This window comes from Panthera onca, chromosome F2 (assembly GCF_046562875.1).
Source record: "Panthera onca isolate mPanOnc1 chromosome F2, mPanOnc1 haplotype 2, whole genome shotgun sequence".
Classification (NCBI taxonomy): domain Eukaryota; kingdom Metazoa; phylum Chordata; class Mammalia; order Carnivora; family Felidae; genus Panthera; species Panthera onca.
The window spans coordinates 68,215,505-68,230,430 of NC_138356.1; the positions used below are offsets into that span (position 1 = coordinate 68,215,505).

General features: G+C 43.1%; 1 protein-coding gene across 4 annotated transcripts in view; it reads left to right on the forward strand.

Moving 5' to 3' along the window:
• NSMCE2 (NSE2 SUMO ligase component of SMC5/6 complex) overlaps positions 1 to 14,926 on the forward strand; it is a 217,776-nt gene that overhangs the window by 130,145 nt on the left and 72,705 nt on the right. The window lies entirely within an intron of this gene.

A 14,926-nucleotide genomic window follows, 5' to 3' on the forward strand; every position in this document is an offset into this window, starting at 1 on the left:
CTGTAGGCTTCCATCCATGTGGTATTTTTATGGGAGATTGTGAGAAGTGAGACTACAAGGTCAGGACCAAATTGCTGAGGGAGCCGAATGCTGTGCTAGGAAGTGGATATCTTACAGGTGATACTGAACCTACGGGAGACTTTTGGTATAAACAAAAGTCTATGCCAAAAAAAGGTTGATATATACAAACGGTTTAATCTGGTGGCATGATGAAGGAAAGAGTAGAAACTGGAGACAGGGACGATACTAGTTTGTGTGTTAAAGCAGTAAGTATTTTGAACTCTGATTTTGGTTGGGTAAATTCAAAAGGTAGACTGCAAGCCATGTGTCAGAGGCCATTGGCATTCGTCACCAGCATATAGACTGGTTGTTGGAAGGAAGGAGAGGGGCAGGTGGGTGGCTCAGTCAGTCGCGCGTCAGACTTCAGCTCAGGTCATAATCTCGTGGTTCTGAGTTTGAGCCCCATGTCGGGCTCACTGCCGTCTGCCTGTCGGCACAGAGCCCCCTTCAGATCCTCTGTGCTCCCCTCCCCTCTCCCACTTGTGCTCTCCCCAAAACAAATAAATATTATTTTAAAAAAAGAAAGGAGGGGGACCCCCAGGTTTTATCATGAATGCCCTAGAGAATGGCCAATCCTTACCCACAAATGCAGAAGGAACTGTTTGCGAGTGAAGGAAAAGATGGTGTGTTCCATTTCACACATGTTTTCTTTGAAGCAGTGATGTGATGAGCAATTAAAATATCCTTTAGGTGGTTGCAGGTGCAGCCCTGGGACTGGGAGAAAGAAGAAGGCTGAAAGTAATTATTTAGAAGTCGCACACTCCAATATAGCGTTGACGTTTTAGCAGACACAACACAGAGGGCTGAGATGGACACACACATCCATTGGCTAGAAACAGGAGGGAACTCGAGGCTGAACGGTCTGTGATGGAGGACTGCTGGACCCCAGAGGAGCAGCAGAGCCAAGGGAGGGAATGATTTCAGGAGGGCTGGTGTTGCCCCGCAGTGCCGGAGCTTGGAGACCAAAACTAATGAGTAATCGCAGGAGCAGTCTTGGGCTTAGAAAACAAAAATCGAAATCCAAGAAGAGGGAGAGTGTCAGGAAGTTAGAAGCTAAAATCAGAGGTGATTCTGTTGGAAGACCATTGTGTGAACTTCAAATGAAATTTAATCCTTAGACTGCCATCGATAGGTGACATTTAAATCTCTTGTGTTTATCAATCTCAAAGACTTATCTTTTTTAAAAAATATTTCAATATGTAGTCCAATTCTTTTTTGTAAAAAAAAAATGTTTATTTATTTTTGACAGAGAGAGAGACAGAGCATGGGCGGGGGAGGGTCAGAGAGAGAGGGAGACACAGAATCCAAAGCAGGCTCCAGGCTCCGAGCTGTCAGCACAGAGCCCGACACGGGGCTCGAACTCACAGACCGCGAGATCATACCTGAGCCGAAGTCGGACGCTCAACCGACTGAGCCACCCAGGCGCCCCAACAGAGAATTATCCTTTTAATCAGCAGATATTTGGGGAGAGATCTTTTGTATTCGCACCGAATATGAGCTTCTTAACGGCTGCTTTTGCTCATTCCCCAGAATAGATGAAGATAAATTTGGCTCTTTTACTTTGAGTAAGAGAAGCCGGTTTAAACATGTGGCCGACTTGGTTTTATGTGTCTAGTAGCATTCCAGAGCAAGGAAGTAAAATACTGATTTTCTTTCATTTTTTTCTCTTCAATCTGTGGCGCAAACAAAACCATACCACCCTAAAATGGCCTTCCTCTGTATTCCACTTACTGCTTGATTAATTGCTTTCCTGTCCCTTGACATAACTTTGGAAGAGGAGGGTTTTTTTTTTTTTAATAGTAGGAGTTCTGATAGATGTGAACATTCCGTGATCACAGCTTTCTACAAAATCATTAACACTCTTGTTTTATGCTTTGTGTTTGCCTCTTGGCAGTAGTTCATGGAATCGGACTGAATCGAAAAGCTTGCAGGCAAACTTGAATTGTGTAGCTCTGTATCACAAAGGACAACTTAATTCACTGAGTCGTAATAACAAGACATCCTGAATCAGTTAGTGTCATCACCTGCAGTTAAAAATAATCGGTCAAGAGCCTTTTACCAAGCTGAGGGCACAACAGAGTTATTAACCAGTGTACCTGGTTAACCTGTCCACTGGAAGCTTTTGCTCATGCACTCCGTCATTCATTTAACATTTATCGAGCACATACACACTTCATGCCAGGCTGAAGTAAAGGCCAGTCACTGACCTTGGGGTTCTTCAGAACCAGCATCTGGTACAAAGCACACAAATTTTAATCCCGTGGAGTAGTAGATGTTACAGTAGCAGTAAGCATCGGGAACTGTAAGAAAGAGCAAGTGTGAGGAGAGTAGGATAAGGAAAGAAGTAAAAAATGAACTGGAAACAGTATATGCGATTATGCAAATCCTTATGACAAATAGATTTAAGGAGGAGGGGAAACTGGAGACAGGAAGGCAGGAAGGAGACAAGTCTTCCTGCAGGTACTGTTAAGGTGGGCACGGAAAGAAGGAACTGAATTCGAGAGGTATTTGGGAAGTAGCAGTAACGGGTTGAATGGAAAAGATAGGAGGTGGTAAGAGACCGGATAGAGAGTCAAGGACAGGTTTGCAGCTTAAATGCCGGGGCGGTGGGGGACAAAAGACAGAAGGGTCAGCCTTTGGCTATCTCTAAACGTGAGAGAGATTACAGCAGCTGAGTCATCCAAGGCTGATTCAGTCCCGGACATGAATCCTACCTGTTCATCTCTGAAACCAACCATGAAATAAATGGCTTTTGGCCTCTCTGAAACTGAGACCTTTGGAACAGTGCTGAATAGGTATGAATCAGGGTTCATGAATTAGGGTTTCTGCTTCAGGGTTCTGGAAGATGCATCCTTGCTTTTATTGCAGTAGGATACCCTTTCAACAGTGGTTTCCGGTTGTGCTTTTTAATAACTCTAATCATATGTATGTTTTACATTTCACCTTGATGATGATTATTATGACTTAGCACTGTGTATCTTCAAAAAAAAATGCAACAACATTAAATAATTAATCTGCATAATATCCCTGTGAGTTAGTAGGTGATTACTGCCCCATTTTCCAGATGGGAAAACCCAGAGAGATACTCAGTGACCGACCTGCCCGAGGCTCTACAGCCTCACCTCGGCAGAACTGAATTCTACATCTGCAGTTTCCTTTATCTTATCGCACTCAATACTCATGTTCATTGTCAGTCTTAACTTATTAGATCATGTTTACTATTTCACTTAGAAATCTCAGCATTTAGATACAGAAAAGGGCAAGCAAGATACAGCAAAAAGTGAAAGTGACCAGATGACTCAGCCCTGCCTATGTGGAGGCGGGGAGGGGCCAGGAATAGGAATATAAGCAAGTCTTAACTCCAGTATATCCGGGGAAAGAAGGCACATTTTCCAGTGGAGCAATGACATCATTCCAGCTAACAGACCAACCAGTCATTATGTCAGGGAGCCTCCGATGGCACTTCGGTGCAAATTTACCAGTACTCAGCAGCAAGAAAACAGTTATTATAGAAATTGTCTGTCTGTCTTTATATACATAAGGCTGTGTGGTGTGCTGGAAAGAAAAGTGACTTTGGAGCTAGACTGACCTGGGTTGAAATGTCTTCCAAGAGGGAGCTGGATGACACTAGCCGGATCCTTTTCCCGCAGCAGAGTGGGAAAGATTACAGGGTGACGTCGGTCAGCTGCCCAGCGTGCAACCTGACAATTACTGCTTCATAAACGGTTGCTGTTATTTTTATTCCCAAAGACGAGATGTGATGCTGAGAGAGCCCTCTGATTTTTTTCTGTCGGATGACAGGACCAGGTAAATTCAACTTTTGATGAATTACAGACTTTTCTTCAAGGAGCCATTGAAACATTTTGACACTGAGTCAACTAGATAGGGCATCACCCCTTGTTCACTGACAAATATGGGAAGGTAATTTCAGTAGGTCAGTCATCAGTGTGTGCCTTCCAAAACATTATAGTCATGTTACAGTAAACTTTTTATATTTGTTGCGTCACAAAGATTTATTGAAGTGATAAAAGTTATTATGGAAAACAGTGTGCAGTAACCATGGTAACAGTTATTTGATCTCACAGTAATTAGCTAAGCATTCAGTTGCACAATACTTTCACAATGCCTTCCTGGTTAGTTCATTAAACAAAATTAGCTTTTGTTTGAACTGCCTTCCTACGGCGTCCCAAATTTGATTTTAGTTCAAAAGAATTAGAAAGTATTATTTTAAAACTACCTTTCCGACTTACAGCTTATGGACGTATTTGAGGTTGCAACTGGTGTTTATTTCATTCTTTATTTAGACCACAGCTGGCGATTCTTCAGATCATCCCCTGAAGTGTGTGTCTTTCAGTTTAGTAAAGGGGGCTTAGGAACGACCGGTAAAGTTGGGAGACCAGTTTCTTAATTCTGGCTCCATTCCTGGCTCAGATTACAGGTGAGGGTCACCTGATATCCTTTCCCGTGACTGTGTTTCTATCCCTATGAAGTGGGGTTGCTGGACTATAAATCTTAGAATCCTGAGATCTCACCAATGTGGGTGTTTCTTGACAACCTGCCTGTCTCCTGATGGGACAGCCTGGAGCCAGTAGGTGCCCACGTTTTCTAAAGCACCCCGCGCCAGGTGCCTCTCCTGCCCCGTGTAGCTTAACTCGTGCTGTGTTCAGGTCCCTCTCCTTCCGCGAGGTGGAACATATTGTAGATGATTCACGTTGGTGATGATGTCATTCTCAGAGGACTTCCCAGAGCTCTTGAGACAAGGGCATCTCAAACTGTGTTTAAGAAAGACATAACTGCTGTATACCCCATCCTCATTCACCCCAATATACAAGTGAAGCTTAAGCCATACACACTCTCTGGCAGGTTGGAGGTCCCAACCGCAAGGGAAGGCTTCAAGCATCCAAGATTTCAAAACAGAAAATGAAACAAACAAACAAAAATGTTCCAACTAATTTACTGAAAATGAGGAGGTTCTAAAGTTAGCAAAACAGGATTTTTAAAACTTCAGGGCAAGATTTTTGCATGAATTTATTTTTAATTCCTACCAACTTAATGATTTTATTTTAAGCTCATTTAATTTTTTTGAAGATGATACTGGCTTTTAAATTTTTTTTCAACGTTTTTTATTTATTTTTGGGACAGAGAGAGACAAACAGAGCATGAACGGGGGAGGGGCAGAGAGAGGGAGACACAGAATCGGAAACAGGCTCCAGGCTCCGAGCCATCAGCCCAGAGCCCGACGTGGGGCTCGAACTCACGGACCGCGAGATCGTGACCTGGCTGAAGTCGGACGCTTAACCGACTGCGCCACCCAGGCGCCCCGATACTGGCTTTTAAAAACGAGTTGCTTTCTGATTTGTCAGTCAAGGTCTTCTAAGCTCAGTTAACTGGATGTCACCTACCAGTTTTCAGCTGGGCAAGTGTTTTTGCATATGGGCTATAACATTTCCAGTTTCATGCATATTTATTTGCCTAATTAGGTTGTTTTCTGTGTATGGTAAATGCATGTTGAGTTTCAGTGATCAGGGTTAGAATCTAACGATAAGAATCTATTCTTGATTGGTCTTAAGGTTTGTTTTGGCCAATTTGAAGAGAATAAAAACAATAACAAGAGAATAGTAGGTTATCCTAGGTGACCTCAGCCCCTGACTCATTCTTTTCCCCTGTCTTCCTCATTCCTGCCTTTGTCCTGTGTGATTTTGACATCTTTGCTGAAAAGGCCCCTAAAACTCTTCACTTAATTTCTGTTCCACATACTCTTCCCTTTTCGTAGAAGAGTGGTTTTCTTTCGCTGCATTTGGGAAAAAATTTGATGACCTTTGATGCAACTCTCATTGCCGTTTTGTGAAAATTTCCCCAGTTTCTCTCTCACCTTGTCCCCTGTCCCCTAACCCTCTCGTGTCCTTTTTGCCTAATTCTGGGGCACACTTATTATAACCTGTGGTTAAAATGATCTTCACAATGAGCTGTGAGCTCCACCAGCAGGGTTCCATTCCATATTCCTCACTGTAACTTTCTTTTTTTTTTTTTTTTTTCAACGTTTTTAATTTATTTTTGGGACAGAGAGAGACAAAGCATGAACGGGGGAGGGGCAGAGAGAGAGGGAGACACAGAATCGGAAGCAGGCTCCAGGCTCCGAGCCATCAGCCCAGAGCCTGATGCGGGGCTCGGACTCACGGACCGCGAGATCGTGACCTGGCTGAAGTCGGACGCTTAACCGACTGCGCCACCCAGGCGCCCCCTTCACTATAACTTTCTATGTGACCTCCGAGACCATGCCCATGGACAGCCAGCCAAACCAGTGGCTTCCAATCTCGCCACTCCCTGACTTCTTAATTCTAGGCATTTGTAATTTTCATCTACTGCCCAGCCCAGCCACACTGGATATTTACCGTCTAACTCCTTCCTTTTCTGTAGACCTACACAATTTTCTATTTATGGACCTTCAGTCACTTCAAGAAAAGAGGAAGAGAAGTACTATTTATTGAGCGCCCAGTGCGTTTTAGGTACTGTCCAGTATGTTTTAGTCATTTCCACAAACCTGTGAGGTACGAATATCCACATGTTTTATCCTGAGAGACTAAGGTTTAGAAAGATTGAGTGGCATAAGCAGCTAATAATTGGAAGAGCTGTAACTTGAACACGGAACTCTGTCTCCATAACCCAACCTTTTTCACGTTTCCCAATTTGTTGGCTCCATTTTCGTGACTCAGCCTGACATGAATTCCACACTAAGCCAATTCATTAAAGCAGTCACCACTACCCTATATTCCTTTGATCTCTTGGCCTTCCGCTGGGCCATTCGTCAGAGATCTACCTCCCCCACTGGGTCTTCTGTCCTGCTCTAGTTTCTAGGTCTCTGCTAAGGAAATGACACACATTCTTCTGGATGTGACTCTTTACAAAGACAGTGCTCAATTTCGTGTAGACAAAGAATGCCCTATCTGCCACTCACATATTACACCTAGCCCCTACAGTGCCCGTGATGGACATTGGCAGTCATGAGTTCATTTTCAATATGGCCTTCCAGGAAGCCATTACCAACCGATGAGAACTGATACAGTAGATAGAACCCATTTGCCATTCTGTTCTACCCCCTAACTTACCGCGGCTGAGTGGTTTTCCTACTCTTTGTTGGTCTTAACCACTGACAGTAACAAACATCCTCAAACCCTCTTCCTCACTCCTTCCTCCTTCCTCACTTCCAAAAACTGGGTGACTGATTGGTCTCTCAACACACTTTTGCTTTTTGCTTTTGCTCACACTGATTCTTCTGCCTGGCCCACCTTCCTCGTATCCTAGAGTAGTCTCTGTTACAAGCTTCATGAAGGCAACCTGATGTGTATTGTCCATTGTATATACAGTGCCTGGCAGAGCCTCTGACACATGGTAAAAGCTCATTTAAGTAAAGAAGAAAGGAAGGTACATTTGACACAGGTAGTGTACCGTACACGTATGTCTCTTTGTGATTCCTGACCCAGTGAAGTCAGTGTTATTGTCCCAATTACAGATGAGCAAATGAAGCTCATGGTTACTCTGCCAGTAAATGAACCTGCCGAAATGCCATCTCTTCTGGAAAGCCTTTGACAGCAGCATACCCACCCTGCCTCACATGCTGTCTGAAAGCCCTCTTTCCCCCACTAAGTAATGAATTCCTCGAGAGGAGAGAACGTGCTTTCTTCATCTGTGTCTTGTGTGAGACATAGGCAGAGTGACTGTCGAACCGTCCGATACCCTGTCTGCTGTTTCACTGGGTTGCAGCCCCCACAACAAGCTTCCATCGGCCATCGTCTCCTTCACCTACGTTTCCCTCCCTCCGTGCTCCCCCTGTGTCTTTCCTGCAGTCCCGATGGAGGTGTCTCCCCCTCACATTGCCTCTCTGGCTATTACAGTCAAGGCCATCGTGGTAATCATTAGGCACGAGGGGCGCAATGACTAAATAATATCGTTTTTAGAACACTCAAAGTGTCGGAAATCGCCAAAGAAAAAACATTGGCTCAAAAATAGTACGGGATCAACAATAAATGTTTAAGCAAACAAATACAGAATCAGATTTTTTTGTCTTCAGTAGATGTTAAATGTATCCATGATTACTGAGAAATCATAGCCAACTATGGAATAAATGAGTAGTAGCCAAATAGTTTCAAAAACAAAGGCAAAAATTCTTTCAAAAATGCCTTGGCCATCAGTTTTTTTTTTTTAATTTAATTTTTTTTTTAGTAATCTGTACACCCAGCATGGGGCTCAGACGACCCCGAGATCAAGAGTTGCATGCTCTTCTGATTGAGCCAGGCAGGCGCCCTGGCCTTAAAATTATTTTTTAAATTCTTTTAGGTTTATTTATTTATTTATTTTGAGAGCAAGAGAGCAAGGAAAGGGCAGAGAGGGAGAGAGAGAATCCCAAACAGGCTCAGCGCTGTCAGCACAGAGCACAACATGGGGCTTGATCTCACAAAGTGTGAGATCATGACCTGACCTGAAATCAAGAGTCAGATGCTTAACCGACTAAGCCACCGAGGCGCCCCATAAAGTTATTTTTTAAATGTGGCTTATGAATACAACTTTTAGTATGTTTGATGTGATGTTGACGCTGGGACTCTAAAAGTTAAGTATATTTGATATCTTCCAAATGCCTGGGTTCTCAGACCCAGACAGTTGGATTAATATCCAATTAATGCTGGATATTAATTGATTGTAGTAAAGTAACAATGGTCATCATTGTTATGAAGGGAAGGAAGTAAGGATATTTTGTTATTCTACTTACGTTCATTTTATTTTATTGACAAAAAGAAAAAAGAAACTGAAGGGAATTTCCCCCCACTTACGCAGAATGCGTGCCACATTCCTATGGAGACGTTGAGCAATTTTGGGGCCCTTGGGTGGTACCAGTAAGAGCCTCTTGAATGTTCTGCCTGGCCCTGTTCAGTGTACTTGCCACCCTGTCTGGTTCCTTTCGAGGATAGGAAGTTGGGGGCGGCACAGAAGCCCCGAGGGCAAAACTTTGCTAGAGCCGATGAAGCAAAGGGACACCACAGCCAGGACCTGGGAACCGTGCGGGAGCGGAGGGACCTGCGGTGTTTCCATTGTTTGCTTGTGCGAGGCATGCCGGGACTGACTTTCCACTTGCCCTTCACATCTGGGGAGACTCAGAGTGCTGAACCACTGTTTTAAGTACTGATCATGCCGTGACCATGTGGACGGGATGGTCGAGGTATTTCCTCTGCAATGAGCACCGAATATTTAAAAGTTCGGTAGATTTTTGGTATGTTTTTGCTGCATCAGGAGGAATTCCCCTACCCAGTTTTCTTTTTTTTTTTTTTAACTATAATTTATTGTCGAGTTGGCTAGCAGACAGTGTATACAGTGTGCTCCTGGTTTTGGGGGTAGAGTCCCATGATTCATCGCTTACATACAACACCCAGTGCTCATCCCAACAAGTGCCCTCCTCAGTGCCCCTCCCCCCCCCCAAACCTCTGTTTGTTCTCTGTATTTAAGATTTTGGGTGCTCTTTTCTTTTTCGTTCTGCAACATAAATTGCAGTCCCAGAAGCTGATTTGCTTTAACCTGTTCAACAACCACTCTAGACTTTCATAGCTTTCACTAGCCATGTATCATGTTGGTATGCCGTTGCCGCTGAAGGTTCATACCTAGTATTGTCTCCCTCCTAACCATCTAGCAGGGATTCAACTCACAGTGAGAACCAGGATGGCATTAGAAATGAGGCGCGCTCAGGGGCGCCTGGTCGGCTCAGTCGTTTGAGAGTCTGACTTCGGCTCAGGTCATGATTTCACACTCATGGGTTCAAGCCCCACGTCGGGCTCTGTGCTGACATCTCAGAGCCTGGAGCCTTGCTTCGGATTCTCTGTCTCCCTCTCTCTCTGCCTCTCCCCCACTCGCACTCTCTCTCTCTCTCTTTCTCTCTCTCTCTCTCTCTCTCTCTCTCTCTCTCAAATCTCTCTCTCTGTCTCTCTCTCAAAATAAATAAACATACTAATAAAAATTAAAAAAAAAAAAGAAATGAGGCGCACTCAGCTGTAAGTTAGAGCCATAGTCATAGGTGAAAATATAAAGCATGTTAAATATATTATGTGTTTGTATAGGTATTATAATATTATAATACATTAATCACCTTGGGGGTTTTTTTTTAAATGAGTAGATTCATGCAATCTATCATCTCCAAAAGTTTAGAAATGCCAGTATATGGATTTTTCAAAGGAAATCATCAAAAAGGACATTCCACTCTTATTACAAAGCTATTCTAGGGGTAAATATTTTGATAGATGTGGTTCAGTGCACCTGGGAGCTGAGACATGGTTGAGCCCGAGGCAGTTAGCACAGATGGAGCACTGAGATATATTAAGGGTTGTTTCTCCCCCCATATATATTGTAAATGGTTGATTGTGGCAGCAGAAACGTTAACATTTTCTGAGCCACTGTCCGAATAAGTTCCTTGTGACAAATGGTCTCATTACTTAAAAATGATAAGGACCGTGCTGACTTCTCTCACACATAGATTTATTGTGGTGTGTGGTATGTGATACAAGCATTTTGTTAAGTAAGGGAACTAATTAGAATCAAGTCACTAAGTTGCTGTAAAGTCCGCTTGGACTTGTAGCAGATACAACGTGAGCATTTAGGGTTGGGGCATTTATTGGTCATAAGGCAGAAAAAGATGCATTAAGATGGGAAGATTACTACTTTGATTTTTCTTTTTTGGAAGCTAAGTGCTGAGACACTATACAGACTTAAAACATAACTTATAATTTATTAAAGTGATCAAGTACCTCGTCCAGTTTTGCTGGTAGGAAATAGGCACGCAATTGGAAATGTTGGCTGCCTGCCATGCTTGCACATCTTCTTGGGAGATAGGTTACATTAAGTGACGTTTAAACGTTGTAACACTTTTTCCTCCTTTGAGCTGAAGCCCTGTCTTTCATCAGCCTTCAGAAGTTTGTCCTTATGCAGGTGGCATTGTTTATTAGAGGAACGACTTAGTACACCCAGCCGTCCGGAACTGTGTAACCACGAGCTTGTATCTGGTCATTTTCTGTGTTTCTGGTGGAACGTAAGTTCCTTGCAGGCAGGAAATGAGGCACATCTTTATGTCCTCTGAAGAGTGTTGAATAAATGTTGAAGGATTCATTGCTGAGAAAGCGACAATATTCTTTCAGACCCCAAAGCTGTCAGCGAACAAATGGTAAAGATGTCTTGGAAGAAACCACCAAGATGTCTTTATTAGTAGGAACGTGGGTATGTGAGCTGCTTAAAGGAGTTACATTCCCTCCGGCCCGCTTTTGCTGGAAGCTGGCTCATGGTAAACTCAGTCTTGTGTGTCTGCTAGAAAAAAAAAAAAAAAAAGCCCAAATACTACCTCAGAGAGAAGCTGTATAAAATCAGCAACTGAATTTCATTTTCCAAAGTGTGTTTCTAAACTGAGGAAATGTCCTTTTAAAACCATTTACCTAAAATGTTCTATGATTGCAACATCTGCTAAGCCTATTATGTTCTTTTATTAAACAATTTTATTGTTCTGTGTGCAAACTGCTTATTTGAAGCAATAAAGCTGAGTTGATTGCAGACTTTCTAACAAGCAGGCATTATTTTTTTTTAACAGTGAAAGAAACTGCGTATTTCCAATCATACATAGTTTAAAAAAATCCTCTTCAGAAATGATCCCATTAACTACATTTTTAAAGTCTCTCTTTGAAGTCTAGCTGATTGTAACATAAAATGATACTGAATGTGTAATTCTAGCAATACTGTTGACCCCTTCTAGGTTTTTAGTGTTTTGTTTGCTACCCAGACAAGAGAAAGCCCTTAAGTGTCTGTAGATTATTTAAGGCATAGGATTCAATAGCAAGCCGCTGACTAATGGAGGAAATGTTTTTCTTACATTATAATCCAAAATTTCAGTAAGGGCAGTCTCCTTTTATACCAGTGTAGTTCATCGGTGGCTGTGTTTGCATTGCATAAACCTGTCTGATTTAGTGATTAAAGACTTTCTCAAATGCATGTTTAGTTCCCTGCTTGCGGCTCTGCAGACCTCTGGTCTTCCTGAATAGTAGCACAGCTGCAGAGACCACAGAATTTTCAGGACGAAAACCCTGCTCACCTACCCAGAAGGGGGTCAGCGAGTGCGAATGTCAACTTTTTGCCTACACCCTTGTGACAACTAATAAGCTGATTAAAGGTGGCTTTTTCAAAAGATTCAGTGTTTTTGCCAATGACCGCCTTTCTTCCTTAAAACGTATCGGTGCGATATAGTTCGCTCTTTGCCCCACCTGTAAAGCATCAGCATGGAGCATCGGACCCGCAGCCATTGAAGGGACGCTGACCTGATCGTTTTTGTGGTAGAGCTTAAAGCTGGACACATTCTAGATTTGGTGACAAGTAAACCAGGTTGAGAGTGAGCAGTCAGTTTATTTTGTCCTCTGAGGCAAAGATGACAGCTCAAAATGGCTGAAATTTCAAGTTACTGTATGGCAAGACTCGTAGAGTCAACTGTTGGGTTGAAGCAGTGATTCAGGAACCTTAGGAGACTCCTGTGTACTTCCAAAGCTGCTTCTGCCCTCTTTGTAGCTTCTGAGGTTCACAACCTCAGAATCCCAGAGCAGCCCCGGAATATAAATAGATGAAATTGGTCCCATTGCGGTTGGTGAGCTAGCCAGCCGATACCCCATCTAGTGTTGTGTGTTTCAGTTTTTCTAGAGAAACTGGACATTGGGATTTTTCTTATGAAATCTCTCAATTTTTAAATACTGGCCATTGATTCGAAATTTAAAGGCAACGTACACCTGTCTGCAGGATACACGTAGTTGGTGGGTCACATACTTACTTCTGCTCTGCTGATTCCCTTGAATTAAAAGTCGAAACTTAGCCTTTTGGTTTCAGGCTTATGTCGCTTAATTTTAAACTGCAGTTATAACCGGGAGACAGTCTGTACTTCCGTCTGTGTTGACGAAGACTTGGTAATTTCCATTGGGTTCCACTCAGCACACGGTTGCTATGAATTGTCTGTATGTAATACAGTTGTGTTTGGACACTGAGAATAAAGCCATGTAGTCGGTGCCCTCAGAGAATCTGTGAGCTGCGCAAGAGCAGGATATCCCAATACCAATGGTCTGTGTTATACGTGACTCAGAGCTCCAGCGGAGGCCATATTAGGCAGCCCTGGACTCTTCTTGCATATATTTTCACCTGAATTATGGATGGAAACCATGATGGCAGCAGCGATCTATTGTAAGAAGGCAAATCTAGCGTAACTGTCGAACGAGCAAGTGAGAAAGCGATTCTCGATTGTACGTCTTGATACTTGTGAGACCTTGGGCGTATCACGTAACCTCTCTGTGGTCTCACTTTCCGCATCTGTGAGTGGGGATTATAATAATACCTACATCACAGAGTTCCTACCATGATGAAATAAGATGGCCTTGTATGTGGAGCTCTTAGCTCGACGCCTGATGTGCAGTAAATGCAGAATACTTCTTCACCACTGCTGCTACTGTTGTGTTTAACTCAGAAAGCACTGAACTGAGAATCAAAGGAATTGGGCTTAGGCACCCGTTCTGCCTCTCTTTGTAGCTGGGACCTACTGGAAGCCACTTAACCTCTCTGAGCATCAGTAAGATTAGGATAATATGAAGATGAAGTGTAATTAAGTATTATAACACATGAAGAGATGCAGAGATGAAAATTGCTGTCTGATGGCAGGGGAGAACTGTGAGCGTAACCGCATGGGGAAGGCGCACGGCCCTCGTGACACAGCACCGTCGACGTGGCAATGGTGGAGGAACCCAAGGCCAATTTTGCCCATCCCTCGGTTTCCGCTCAGGCACACTGGTCCACAACACAGCCTTAGGATATTATTGGCTTTAGGCGGGGTGGGGGGGTTGGGTTGCCTGGGCAGATCAGTCTGTTGTTGAGTGTTCCGTTCTTGATTTCAGCTCGGGTCATGATCCCAGAGCTGTGAGATTGAGCCTTCTTGGGATTCTCTCTCAAAAAAAAAAAAAGAGAGAGAGAGAGAAAGAAAGAAAGAGAAAGAAAGAAAGAAAGAAAGAAAGAAAGAAAGAAAGAAAGAAAGAAAAAGAAAGAAAGAAAGAAAAGAGAAAGAAAGAAAATGAGATAAAAGAATATTATTGGCTTTAGAATGACTAAAACAAAAATTTACAGAATGTAAATTTGACTTTTGGGTACTCCCACTTTTTTAAAGAAAAAATACCCCCCTGAAGAGAGAAGAGTTTTCTCAACTCTCAGAACTTCATTATTTGATTTGCTTTTGAAAAGGTCCTCACTGTGGCTACCACTCAATGGCACACTGAGGCAGGCCCATGACTGTGGTCTCCTGCAGGGCACAGGAGGTTCTAGCAAGCCGCCTGGGATCTGAGACCAACCAGTCCATGAGTCCTTGTTTGAGAAGTGAGGAAACTGGTCTACGAACGTTCCTGCCTTGTCCAGGACTGCTGAACCAGTGACCTTGGCCCTGCCCCCAAGATACTTAGGTTCGAGTGCTTTCAGGATTTTCAGCTGTTTTCCGGACTTACCATGGTGTTGGAGACAGGTCATTCAGGCTTGTTTCGATATCTTTAAACCGCTTTTCCTAAGCAGGAAAATAACGTAGCGGAGATGGAGGCACTCCCAGAGTTTTGTGCTCCATCAATATTACTTGAATCTGAATCCAAAGAAAGGATTTTATTCAATCACCTCATTCCATGATAATATTAGAATAAGTGCTAACAGCAAGAAGGGAACAAAATTGCAGTGCACAGCCCAGGGAGAACTTTATTTTTGTTTTGCGGGCAAAAAAATCGCTTAATACAATCAAATGAAAACAGATTGATCGAAACAGCGAAAACCCTGTTCCTGTCTC